Source organism: Triticum dicoccoides, chromosome 4A (genome assembly GCF_002162155.2).
Source record: "Triticum dicoccoides isolate Atlit2015 ecotype Zavitan chromosome 4A, WEW_v2.0, whole genome shotgun sequence".
NCBI lineage: Eukaryota > Viridiplantae > Streptophyta > Magnoliopsida > Poales > Poaceae > Triticum > Triticum dicoccoides.
In genome coordinates this window covers 664161572-664172357 of record NC_041386.1, presented here as the reverse complement: position 1 = coordinate 664172357, position 10786 = coordinate 664161572, and positions in this window count along the sequence as shown.

The following is a 10786-nucleotide window of genomic DNA, read 5'->3' as shown; positions in this document are numbered from 1 at the left end:
CACCCGCGCCCGTCGTCGTTGCTGCCCGCGCCCTCGTCGTCGCCCGCACCCTCGCCTAACGCCGTCGCCGCGCGCCGTTCCTGCCCCGACACGCGCCGCCCCTGCCCGGCCGCCCGCCGCTCCTGCCCCGACGCCGTCGCGGCGCCACTTCCCGTGCCCCTGTTCGCCCCGACACCGCCCGCCGCGCACTCCTCCCTCTGTGAGCACCGCGCCTCTGCGGCCCCGCCGCGGCCGTGCTATTTTTTTAGTTATACATGCTATTTTTTATATGTTTTTAGATTCATATATGTATGTATGTATTTTTTAGATATATGTATTTTTTTATGTTTGTTCATATATGTATGTATGTATTTTTACATGTTTTTTGTATGTATGTATGTATTTTTTCAATTGTAATGATGTTTTAAAATATACATATATGCAAAAGTTAGATTTTTAGAAAAGTTTTATCTATATATGTTCTCTGATTTAGTACATTTTAGGTTAGTTTAATTTTTAGAAATTTTTTATATATCTAGCTAGGAAAGGAAGAAGAAGAAAAAGAATGAGAGGAATAAGGAAAATAGAAGAGGAAGAAAGGAGAAGAAGAGGGGAGGAAGAAGAGGAGAAATAAATAAGAAGAGGAAAAAAGAAGAAAAAGAAGAGGAGAAGAAGAAAGGAATAGAGGAGAAGAAGAGAAAATAGAATATTTTCTATTTTTTCTTGTTCTCCTCTATTCCTTTCTTCTTCTCCTCTTTTTTTTCTTCTTTTTTTTCTTCGATCTTCTCTTCTATTCCTTTCTTCTTCTCCTTTTTTTATTTCTTCTTTTGTCTTCTTAATTTTTATTGTGTATGTCGTTGTCCATATACCCCCTCCCGATAACTACAACACGAGGGGGGGGGGTCGATATACCCCCTCCCCGATAACATTATTTTCCCATGTATGTATGTCGTCGTTGTTGATATAACCCCTCCCGGATAACTTCGACATGAGGGGTGGTTGATATATGCAACCCCTTTCGACCATGATAACTTATACCACGGCAGCAACCCCTCGGCCCTCTCACTCGACCAAAACTCTCGAGGACACCCAAACCCTAGAGAAAAAAACTATGTTGGTCTCCTACCCCCTCCCGCCGCGCCCCTACCCGACAAACTCTCTCGAGGCCACCCAAATTTACCAAGTTAAAAGAGCGTTGTCGTCGAGGCCACCCCAAACCCTTGAAGCGTTGTGTCGAGGCCACCCCAAACCCTTGAAGCGTTGTCGAGGCCACCCCAAACCCTAGAGAAGCAGCGTCGAGGCCACTAATTAATATGATTCCTTACTGTGATTAGCTAGCTAGTTCTACGTTTGACACTAATATATCCATATCTATCATGTTTGAATAATAATTGCCATGTTGTAAATATTTGTAGAAACTATGGACACCCCCCGAGACGAAGCAACAGAAGTGATGTTGGAGGAGATAATCGCACATGGAAGTGATGCCGTCTTATCATTTCTGAACGACACCGATGGTCTGGAAGAACAGGGTGAAGAAGCAGGCAATTATGATGGCTCCTTTGACCCAATGCTGGTGCAAGAAGGAGACCATGAGGACGGCTCCGGTGACCCAATGACGGTGCAAGAAGGATTGTAAGAGATCTTACATATTGTATATGTATGTAGCTAGTAGCATCGGATAGATAATACAGAAACTTGTTGTTCGACCAATCTCTCAGAGAAGGAGAGGTCGATCGATCACTTCTCTCGGTATGCATGACGACTTCTTTACTTAATGGTTCCCTTCATTTTCTTACTAGCTAGCGTGTCGAGGGCCTCTATGTATAGTACGTAGCGTCGACCAAGCATGGACATAAGAGAGGACACTTCTCTCTAATAATTAGCTAGCTAACACAATATATGAAACACCTAAATTAACCCCCCAAAACCCCCAACCCCCCCCTTTCAAAAAAAACAAAAACCCCAGCCACTGAAATGCTGACGTGTGGATGCCTTTTGGTCCCGGTTGGTGCCACCAACCGGGACCAAAGGCCCTCCTGCCTGGGCTCGGTGCACCGGCCACGTGGAGGCCCATCTGTCCCGGTTCGTGTTAGAACCGGGACTAAAGGGGGGAGGCATTAGTAACGACCCTTTAGTCCCGATTCAAGAACCGGGACAAAAGGCCCTCACCAACCGGGACAAATGCCCTGTTTTTTACTAGTGTATCGGAATGATGATGCATGCCTTTATCGAATTGTTAGCATGTGTGGCAATCTTGTTGGAAATATGCCTAGAGACAATAATAAAGTTGTAGGTGTATATTTGAGACAATAATAAAGTTATAGGTGTATATTCTGAGACATATCATAACTTGTATCGCTATTTTGAGATTGATGATGATGAGAGACATAATTTGTGTTAGATGATGATGACATGATTTGATGAGACTATTTGTATGTGTATGATATGATGATTTTATTCTGTGTATAAAACCTGTACAAATACAAATGAAATACGCTGCAGAAAAAAAGAAAAAAATAATAGTAGCATGGGGCCTGCACGTAGCAGCAGCCAGGCTTTAACAGTAGCGTGGTTTAGGGAAACACACTACTGCTACATATAGTTAGCAGTAGTGGGGGTCCAACCCGTGCTACGACTAAAGTTTAGTTGTAGCGCCACATCAGTAGCGCGGGCTACTGATATGCCACAAACCCGCACTACTGCTAGGATTTTCCCTAGTAGTGTTAGGGTTCCACCTTAGTAGTGTTAGGGTTCCACCTTACATCATCTTGGTTCAGAGCTTAGATTGATTCACACCTTGGAGTCTCCCTATCCATTTTCTAGCCCCAATTTTATTTGTTTTTGCCCAATTTCGAAAAGCCCCCGCCACCGCCACGACTGGCACCCGCCACCGACATGTCCGGCAGCTTCCGGTGGAAAACCGCGCCGCAAAACGCAGTTGGATTTCGCTCAATTTCTCGCCGAAGTACACGAATTGCGGCGGAGAAGGATGGGGGAAAAGGCGGACGGATACCCTAAATCGACCGAGAACCGACATATATACCTGGATGGAGGGCCGTTTCGGGCCTCCTGCAAATGCTTTACGAGCCAAGCCGTTTTTATCAGACCTGGTCGGGCTGTTTTTTTTTGCCCATCCGCCGGAAAAACACAGCGCTCTACGCTCCATTCAAAGCCTAAAGTGGTCGAGCACAGAGCTGCCGTGGAGGCCCTTGGCCCGGTAGTGCCGGGGCAGCTCCTCCACCGCCGCGCTCCTGTACCGCGCACCGCCGTACGTACTCAAGAAGCAGGCCAGTGACACCTGGCCACGTGACCGTCCTACTATACCAGGACTTTACCCGGGCTGGGAATCGAACCCGCGACCACCTACAAATTTGGCCGAGCTGTTACCAACGCAACCAGCTCGCACGAGTGAAATATTAGCAGCCTGAGGTTTAAAGAAACGAGCGTCAGGGACAAAAATTAAATAGAAATCTGAAAAAAACTGTACGTGAACAGGAGGAGTCGAACACACGACCTCCATGAGTCAATCGTGTCGCCAGCTACTATAGTTTTTGCGATTTGTTCTCTATAAATAAAAACCCTGTTTAAATAACTATAAGCCACAGACTTTTCTGAAGTTTTAAACCTGATTTTACTCTTGACAAAAGTACATTTTTCTTGAATAACGAACATTTAAAAAAATTTGTTGAATAAGATTAAAACTTAAACATCTAGTGTACACGTGAACATTTTTTGGCAATCTCAAACATTTTTCGCAAAAGAAAGAACAAAATTTAAGACGAGAATTTTGAAACTGTAAATTTTTTGAATTGTTGACAAATTTTGAAAACAAGAACATTTTTTGAAATCAGCTGACATTTTATAATTTCTGATCAAAAACGAAACATGCAAACACTTTTTGAATTTGTAAACCAATTTTGAAACATGAATATGTTTTTGAATATGTGAATAAATTTTGAAAAGGAAAATATTTTTTAAATTTGTGAACATGAATATTTTTTGGAATTCCCATGCATTCTCCAATGTGTGAACAAAATTTAACCATGTGAACTTTTTTAATTTGTGATTTTTTTGGAAATGGGAACTTTTTTAGGAAAAAACTTTTTTGGGCCTTTTGAACAAAATTTGAAAGGTGAAGTTTCGAACTTTTTCGTAAATATGAACACTTTTCAAATTTGTGAACAAAATTTCAAAATCACGAACGTATTCTGAGTTTTTAGAACAAAATTCGAAATGGTGAATAATTCTGAAATCCCAAACAAATATGAAGCAGGAACAATTTTTTAGTACGTGAAAAAAATTTTGAGAACAAGAACATTGTTTGAATTTATGAACAAGTTTTCAAAAGAGGAACATTTGTGAACATTTTTGAAATGTGAATTTTTTTAATGTCCAAACAACTTTTGATAAGAGGATCATTTTTTGAAAATCTGCACAAAATTCGAAATTGTTTAACAAAATAATGAATAAAATTAAATTTGAAAAAGGCAAAAAAAACAAAGAAGGAACATTTTTAAAATTTTAGGAATTTTTTAACAAAAACATTCCAAACACTTTTTGAAAAACAAGAACATTTTTTGTAATGCCGAAACGATTTTTGAAAAATGCAAACATTTTTTAAATTATTAACAATTTTTTTAAATCCAAATATTTCTAAAATTTTGAACTTTTTTAGAAACACGAACAAATTTTTAAAATTGCGAACAATTTTCGGAAAAATGATAAATAAAAAAGCAAAAAGATAAAGAAAACAGAAAAAGGAGAGATAGAAGAAAAAGAAAGAAAAACGAAAAAAAACAAAAGAAAACCAGAAAACTAGTGTAACAATAAAATCGGGTTTAGGGAACCTTCTGGAAGGTTCCTAAAACCGGCTGCCTCGCTGTGGGGTTGTGGGCCAGCCCAGTTTTCACGGTTCGGGGGATCGCCATGTGCGAAAGCTCGACATTCTGACGCACTTAGCGTCAAATAGGATTTTCCCTTGACGAGGGGACGTCCTATTTAGCACGGAGCGCAGTGGATAGTCAGCAGACGCGCTTGTCGGCCTTGGCTGCCGCGTGCTATGGGGCCAGCCCACTTACTCGATTTGCTGTTTTATTCCTGGCATTACGCAGGCTGCTAGACTGGTTTTTTAATTAAAGAAAACTAAACTGGATTTGAGTCTTTTTTTCTTTTTAAAACACGGCTACTGTGGGAGTTTAAAACTGAACAAGCAGTGATTTTATTTTTTGAAAATTCAGGAAATTTTGGAAAATCTTTGTAAATCGGAAAATTTATCACATTTTTTCTAAAATGTTAAATATATTCACAACGTATTCACGAGTTACAGAAAATCTTCATCGATCAAAAAAGTGTGCATAAATTTCAAAAATAAATATCGATTCAAAAACTGTTGACATTTTCAAAGATTGTTCCTACATCTCAAAAAATGATCATCAATTTTAAAATGTTCATGCATTTCAAATTTTGTTCACAAAATTCATAAAATGTTCCCAAACAAGTGCAAAAGAGTTTGGAAAAGTAGATACGATGAAGACGTATCAACCCCCCCAAGCTTAACCCATTGCTTGTCCTGAAGCAATTCAGTTGACAGACTGAAAGTGATAAAGAAATTTTTTTATAAACTCTGTTTGATCTTGTCGTTTCAAATATGTAAAGCCAGCATTCAAGTTTTCAGCAAAGATCGTGAACTAACCATATTCACAATAATATTTAGGTCTCACATTGTGACACCCCCGATTCAGTCGTACACTAATCATACACGCAAATGTGTACGATCAAGATCAGGGGCTCACGGGAAGATATCACAACACAACTCTAGACACAAATAAAATAATACAAGCTTTATATTACAGGCCATGGGCCTCGAGGCTCGAATACATAAGCTCGATAACACAAGAGTCAGCGGACGCAACAATATCTAAGTACAGACATAAGTTAAACAAGTTTGCCTTAATAAGGCCAACACAAAAGCATCTACAATTGAAAAGGCAAGGCCTCCTACCTGGGAGCCTCCTATCTACTCCTGGTCGTTAGCGGGCTCCACGTAGTAGTAGGCACCGGTGGTGGCATCTGGCTCCTGGGCTCCGACATCTGATTGCATCAACCGGAAAGAAAAGAAAGGGGGAAAAGGGGGAGCAAAGCATCCGTGAGTACCCATCCAAAGTACTCGCAAGCAAGGATCTACACTACATATGCAACATTATCAAAGGAAGGCTGTATGTGTTGACTGGGTTACAGAAATGCCAGAATAGAGAGAAGGCCTAGTCCTATCGAAGACTAGCATCTTCTGGAAACCACCATCTTGCAGCAAACAGGAGGTAGTAGAGTAGCATAAAGTAAAGTAGTAGTAGTGTTATCAACCTCGGCCAGAGATCCTTTCTCGACTCCCTGCGAGAAAGAAATCCCAGAGCCGTACTATCCATTACTCATCACAATCCAATTATCATCACAAGTATCCAGTTCTAGTTGTATCGATCGGGATACAACTCCAAGTGTCCGCTACCATAGGACAGGCTATCGATAGATGTTTTCTTCCCTCCAGGGGTGCACCAACTTACCCACCACGCTCGATTAACTCTGGCTGGACACACTTTCGTGGGTCATGTCCTGCCTCGGCCAAACAATACGCCGCAACCCGATCTAGACTTAATAGAGAGGCCAGCACGCCGGACTAAACCTATGCCCCTAGGGGTTATGGGCCATCGCACCGAGAACTCCTGCATGTTGCGTACGCAGCCGATGAGCAGACCTAGCTACCTCCTTCAAAAAGGCAGGTGCTTACGCAGTCCAACCAGGCGCGCACCGCTCAGTTGCTGACGTCTAATAAGCTTCGAGTGATGTATACGATGCAGAACGCCCATACTATGACCACGTGATGGTTAGTGCTATCAGGCCAGAGGCCCCTTGGATCAAATATCCAAATCGTAGTGGATTAGGAACGCGCGGTAACAAGCAGAGACTCATGAAAGATGTGACCCCGTTGCCCCGTCTCGAGGAATAGCGGCAAGGTCTAGGAATGCCTGGCCACGCCTCGTAATTATCTCGCGGGCACCCTCTAGGTCAACCCGTCTCCAGATCACTCGCGGGTACCCCTCAGGGTCGACCCGCCTTTCCAAGTAACAGTGGTAAAGTCCAAGTATCCGTGTGTCCAAAAATCAAGGGGAAAACCCAAGGAATCACCCCCGGTGAATTCCACTCGATGTAATCATCAAGGTGAACGTAAGAGGAACCACCCCCGAGGTTCACACTTGAGGGGTTGCACGACAGAGTCGTATCAGAAGTGGTTAAGGCGGAATCACCCTCGATGACCACGACCGAATAGCTACACTATAGGGTTAACATCAGAAGTGTTGTAGAGGTCTCACCCTCGACAGTCGATAGTAACCCGTTAGTGTCGAGCAACTAAGGGGAAAGTGATGTGCGGTTCCGAGGCCTGGTCTTCGATCCCGTTGATCGGGTCTTCGATGATGAAGCAGGGGCAACAAGGACAAGGTGGGGGTCACTGATGGATCACTAACCAACCTATACTAAGCAGTTTAGGATAAGTAGGTAAGGTTCAACAACAGATACAAAAGCAGGCTATGCATCAGAATAGGAGCAAACAATAACACCAGCAAAATCTAATGCAAACATGAGAGAATGGAATGGGCGATATTGGGATGATCAAAGGGGGGCTTGCCTGGTTGATCTGGCAAGGAGGGGTTGTCGTCGACGTGGTCGATCATAGGGGCAACATCGGTCTCGGGGTCTACCGGAGAGAAGAGGGGAAGAAACAGTAAATATAAAGCAAACATAGCATCACAAAGCATAACGTGGCAATATGCTGTGCCGGGTGTGACCTAACGTATGGCTACACGATATAGGTGAAGGGGAAATTCAACCGGGAATGTATTCTCAGTTCCGGACCTGTGTCAGACAGATGAACGGAGGGGAATGTTCCATGTTCAGATAGTTAGAGGCATCTGATAGGTATGTGGTTAGCGTATTCGAGTTCATTGAATTTTTATGAGCAACTTTCATATATAAAACATTTTCACCGAGTTACGGTTTAATTTCTTTATATTTTCAAATTATTAAACATTTCCTGAAATTATTTAAATTAACAAAATTAACAGAAAAGGTATATGACGTTAGCATTGCATGGGGATGATGTCAGCAGTCAACAGACTCGCTGACTAGGTCAAAACTGACCTGTGGGTCCAGTGAGACCCACGTGTCAGCCTCTGTTAGTATAATAGTGGATTAAACTAATCTAGCAGGTTAATTAGGGTTGTTGGTCCCGGGTGTCAGTGAGTGTTGGGGATATAACTATTGGTATGACCTGCGCTAGAGGGGCCGGGTCATACTTGAAAATATTCGTGAAGCCCAAGACCCAGGTTATGGATGGCGGTTTAGTTAAAGGCCCATGGCCAAGAGGCGACTTAAGGACCGTAGTGGTAAACCGCCATGTATGCGTGACTTGTATTGTAAGGCAAGAATAGTTAAGAGATCGAGCTGGACACTGTTTATGAGCCGACCGGGACTCTGTAGAGCCGCTAGGCATCGGCCTATGTATATAAAGGGACGACCCGGCGGCGGTTCAGGGCAAGTAACATCAACTCGAGAGCTAGGTCAGCGATTCGCTCCCTGGTTATCGAGACATAAGCAATCCCACTCAAAACTGGACCGTAGGCTTTTACCTTCACCGGAAGGGGCCGAACCAAAATAAACCTCGTGTCCTTTGTCCCGATTAACCCCTTCAAGCTTCCTAGTTGCGATGGCTCCACGACTAAGTCCTTTCACTAGGACATCTACCGTGACAATTCCACGACAGTTGCTGCCCACCGTGGGGCCAGCGCATGGTGGGTTTGAGTTCTTGAAGGGCAGCTTCGAAGGGCTCAAGGGATACGCTGTGGGTCGGATGACCAATAGTCGTCGCGGCAAGCTCTACATTGACGATGCAGGCTGGGGCCCCGAGGCCGGCTCAACTGAGTATGGGTACCGGGTCCCCTTCGGCGGAATTGACGTCTTCATCGGCAAGATCGGTCAGCCGGGACCTGAGCCGGACATCTGCACCGACCTCGTCGAAACGGCTCTAGCGCGCGAAACCCGCCCGGGCTGCGCCTGCTGTGAAGCATGCCTTCGTGGGATGCATCAATGAAGGGCTCTCTGAAGGATTGATGACCCACAAGTGTAGGGGATCTATCGTAGTCCTTTCGATAAGTAAGAGTGTCGAACCCAACGAGGAGCAGAAGGAAATGATAAGCGGTTTTCAGTAAGGTTTTCTCTGCAAGCACTGAAATTGTAGGTAATAGATAGTTTTGTGATAAGATAAATTGTAACGAGTAACAAGCAATAAAAGTAAATAAAGGGCAGCAAGGTGGCCCAATCCTTTTTGTAGCAAAGGATAAGCCTGGACAATTTCTTATAATGAGAAAAGCGCTCCCGAGGACACATGGGAATTATTGTCAAGCTAGTTTCGTCACGTTCATATGATTCGCATTCGGTACTTTGATAATTTGATATGTGGGTGGACCGTTGCTTGGTTACTTCCCTTACTTGGACAAGCATCCCACTTATGATTAACCCCTATTGCAAGCATCCACAACTACAACAAAAGTATTAAGGTAAACCTAACCGCTACATTAAACATATGGATCCAAATTAGCCCCTAACGAAACAACGCATAAACTAGGGTTTAAGCTTTTGTCACTCAAGCAACCCATCATCTACTTATTACTTCCCAATGCCTTCCTCTAGGCCCAATAATGGTGAAGTGTCATGTAGTCGACGTTCACATAACACCACTAGAGGAAAAACAACATACATCTCATCAAAATATCGAACGAATACCAAATTCACATGACTACTAATAGCAAGACTTCACCCATGTCCTCAGGAATAAGCGTAACTACTCACAAAGCATATTCATGTTCATAATCAGAGGAGTAATACTACGCATTAAGGATATGAACATATGATCTTCCACCAAGTAAACCAATAAGTATCAACTACAAGGAGTAATCAACACTACTAGCAACCCACAGGTACCAATTTGTGGTTTTGGATACAAGATTGGATACAAGAGATGAACTAGGGTTTGAGAGGAGATGGTGATGATGAAGATGTTGATGGAGATTGACCCCCTCCCGATGAGAGGATCGTTGGTGATGACAATGGTGATGATTTCCCCCTCCCGGATGGAAGTGTCCCCGGCAGAACAGCTCTGCCGGAGCTCTAGATTGGTTCCGCCTCGTGGTGGCGGTGTTTCGTCCCGTAATCTTGCCCACGATATTTTCAGGGTAAAAGCCTTCATGTAGCAGAAGATGGACACCGGGGGGCCACCAGGGGGCCCAGGAGATAGGGGGGCGCGCCCAGTAGGGGTGGGCGCGCCCCCCACCCTCCTGGCCAGGGTGTGGGCCCCCTAAGGTGTTTCTTTCGCTCAATAATTCTTATTAAATCCAAAAATAAGTTTTGTGGAGTTTCAGGTCTTTTGGAGCAGTGCAGAATAGGTTTCCAATGTTTGCTCCTTTTCTAGCCCGAATTCCAGCGGCCGACATTCCCCCTCTTCATGGTAAACCTTATAAAATAAGAGAGAATATCCATAAGTATTGATATATAATGTGTAATAACAGCCCAAAATGCAATAAATATTCATATAAAAGCATGATGCAAAATGGACGTACCAACTCCCCCAAGCTTAGACCTCGCTTGTCCTCAAGCGGAAGCCGAAATCAAAAAATATGTCCACATGTTTAGAGATAGAGGTGTCGATAAAAATAAAATACGGACATGAGGGCATCATGATCATTCTTATAACAGAAAC